Below are 3,971 nucleotides of genomic sequence, written 5' to 3' on the forward strand. Positions count from 1 at the left end.
AAATGCTGTAAATGTCGATAAGCTGCAGCCAAGTGTTAGTGGTGTTAGTGGTGTTAGTGCTGTTAGTGGTGTTAGTGCTGTTAGTGATGTTAGTGCTGTTAGTGGTGTTAGTGCTGTTAGTGGTGTTAGTGCTGTTAGTGGTGTTAGTGGTGTTAGTGCTGTTAGTGGTGTTAGTGCTGTTAGTGGTGTTAGTGGTGTTAGTGGTGTTAGTGGTGTAAGTGGTGTTAGTGCTGTTAGTGGTGTTAGTGGTGTGAGTGTTGTTGGTGGGGCTGGTGGTGTTGTTGTTGTTAGTGGTGATGTTGTGGTTTTTGTTTCGATCATTTTGTTCTCCGTCTCGTTCCTGGAAACAGAGATTTCACAACGCAGATCGCAGATGATTCATTCCTTATTTCTGCAGTCTGGATACTGAATCTCATGTTTTCTTTTCTTCCTCAAAGAAGCTCTAAATGTTTCCTGGAAAGCGGATGTGATGCCTTCACGTGCCCCTTGTTATGCTGCAGTTTCTGCGGTGACAGAGGAGGAAAAGGACGCGCCATGTGGGACTGCAGGTTTTGGGAAAAGTCGAGATTTTGAACCGGATGAGTTGATTTCTTTGTCTGATTTTTAAGTTTAAAATGAATCCATTTGTAGCACCTCTGCATGCATTCATTAGCTCTGATTGAACTTGATGTCATATTGTTGTACACGCACACACATGCACGCACACACACACACACACACACACACACACATACACAGACACACACACACACACACACACACACACACACACACACACACACACACACACACACACACACACACACACACACAGCTCCTTTATTGTTTTTTATTGTAAAGCACTTTGTAACTTTGTTTGAAGGAGCTATATAAATGCAGTGAGAAGAGCAGGAGGAGGCGGAGAAACATGTAACATTTCTGAAAAAAAATATGCAAAGTTTGTTACAGGTTCATTATGACACACATAACACACACACATCATTGGAGCTCACAACAATGTGTGTTTACATTGTATTTTCTCCTCTGCACATAAAGGCAGCGTCACGTGGCTCCTCGCGTGCGTCACCACGCGGAGATCCCCGCAGCTGTTTTCTGTTATCATGATTCAGTCTGAATAAATGGCGCCACTTTACAGAGTTTCAGTGAAGCTGCTGCAGCCAACAGAGGAAACACTGAATAATGCACACGCGTTTGTGCCACAGGAGGGCGCTACAGCATTTATTATATCACACCTGACTTTGATGCACCTGCATTTCTTTCTTTCTTTTTGGTTTTTCTATTCATCCATTTTTTAAAGATTATTTTCTTGTAACTTTATGCCAATCTCTTGCTCATTTTTGGGTCATTTCTTCTAATATAATCAACTTTATTTATATAGCACGATTTTAACAATCACAAGGTTTCCAAAGTACTGCACAGGAGGGTAAAAAACACAATAAATAACACAGCAGAAGCACAATAAAACGATAAACACAATAGGATAAAATAAAATCAGATAAAATCAAATCAAATAAGATAAAAACACAAATAAATTCACATGAAATAAATAAAATTGAATAAAATAAATAAAGTGCACTGCCCGCACAAGATAATAGAAATATAAAAGTATGCACATACACACAAAGTCATAAAATCAACACGCTACATGGTGTCAAAAGCCAAAGAAAAGAGGCTGGGTTTAAGAAGAGATTTAAAATGAGAGATTTCTTATCTGCTGTATGAAAGATAATCAGTTTTTTATTTCATGTCCTCCTGTTCAGTTCTTTGTCCAAAGATTCAACTTTAACTTTACAGATATGTGATGACACTGTGCAAACACACACACACACACACACACACACACACACACACACACACACAGAGCTTTACCATGTCAGTGACGCACTTATCATCGACATTGTCCTGCTCAGTGTGCACTGTGAGTTTACAGATTATTAGGACTCCACAGTTAGTTCCTGATAAAGACTCACGATGTGCCGTGTCAAATAAATATGCTGCTGTGTTGCAACAATTTTACACACAAAAGAGTTTTTTTGTGTGCAGGATTCAGGAGAATCTATTGGCAGAAACTGAATACAGTAAAATAGTCTTCTTTAATCCAGATTTTGAAGGGTTAATAATCTGTACAGTAACTAAAGCTTTCAAATAAATGTTGCACAGTTAAAAGTACAATATTTGCCTCCAAAAAACTAAAGTTTTGGAGTGGATGTATAAAGACGAATACATTTTAGAGAACTAGTGCATCAAAATTTTACTTGATTAAAGTATTTAATTAACCCTTTGAAACCTGAAAAAAATGGCTTGATTTGTTTCAAAAACACAAGAAACTCAAGAAAAAAATAATCCAGAAATTTGGAAGAAATTAGTAAAAAAAAAAATTTTAATTTTAATTTTTTTTAAAAAGCACAAGAAAGTCCAAATAAACAAATACATAAATAAACAACAAATAAAACCGCTTAAAAACAACGCAAATGCAAAACAAACAAACCTAAAAACAGGAAAATGCCCCAGGGGAAAAATACATAAACAAATTTAAATATATATATAATTTAAATGAGTAATTCTGTAAAATAATTTTAAACATATAGTTATTCTAATATAACTGTAGTTCTACTTTTTAATTTTTTAATTTTCTAATTTCATTCTACCAGAGTTATTCCTACAGTCTTGCACCACTTTAACTACTGATTTCATGAGATTGAGCTGCAGTGAAACATAAACTCTCTAAAATATTAAATATTAGTCACAGAGCTGCAGTTGTGTCCCTAATCCTTCCTCAGAGTGTCTGTCCTGCGTGTCCTCTGGTGTCTCCACCACCCACAGCTGGGAGATGAATGTGCTGAGCAGACGGAGCGCCGTCCTCCGTCGTCCCACAGACCTCACGGAGCTTCATATCTCAGCCTGGACGTTTACAGGACAGTCTGAGCTGTGGCAGGCTTTAACTGTCCAAAAGACAAATACACATGGACTTATACTGGTTCTCTGGGATTTAACTGTCCCTGAGTGTGGAGGACGGTGGCTATCAGAGAGATGGATTACCACTCTTCTAAATCAATTTATCGTCAGCGGAGAAAATCATTTCAGGGAGCAGAGATTTAATGTGCAGGAACAAAATGCCTCCCAAAATACTGAAAGACATGACACAGGAGACAGAAAAAAAAACTTTTTTATTTTTTAATCAACTTTTTTATCACATGAGAGTGTGGCAGTTGTTTATTCTTTTATTTTTTTAGTAATTTTACCCCTTTTTTTCTAAAGTATTACACAATGATTTACATTTAAACTGTGTAAATGTGCTTTATATGCAGTTGTGTGTATATAAAATACACTTTTATATCCTTATTCCCCCTAAAAACACTCATCAGCCTGAACATTCGCCTCTAAAATGTAGTGAACTAAAAACTTAAAGTAGAATGAAATGGAAATACTCAAATACCTCTAACATGTACTTACATACAGCACTTGTGTAAATGTACTTATATTACCTGGTAAAGTTAATTCTGCAATATTCAGAATGTCATTCATATTTTATGGCAATTAAATTTGAAACGTCTATCTTTGAAGAAATATATTGCCCAAATGGCATTAATATTGATATTATTGATAGGAAATAAAGCACATTCTGACTATTTAAGGCAAAATAAAAAAAACTCCAACATTCAAACATAGTTTTCCATCAACAATTTGACTTTCAGTTATCATTTTTAAGTTTTTTTTTTTCTTTTGCGTGTTTTAAGTTCTGCTGGGGATCACATCAATATACAAATTATTGAACTTTTCATGGATTTTCTGTCAATAATTTCTATGACAGAATACTTTTTAAAGTGCAGATTATAATTTGTTTTTTTTAAATAATTTATTTAGCAGATTATAACAAAAAAAAAAATCATATTTTAAGCTCTTTTAAGACTCGGTTTAACCTCGTTCTCTGCTTCATTACGCACAGCTTCTCTGACACAATGAACAGACAC

This window comes from Plectropomus leopardus, chromosome 19 (assembly GCF_026936395.1).
Source record: "Plectropomus leopardus strain MGB_pleo_1.0 chromosome 19, ASM2693639v1, whole genome shotgun sequence".
In the NCBI taxonomy this organism is placed as follows: domain Eukaryota; kingdom Metazoa; phylum Chordata; class Actinopteri; order Perciformes; family Serranidae; genus Plectropomus; species Plectropomus leopardus.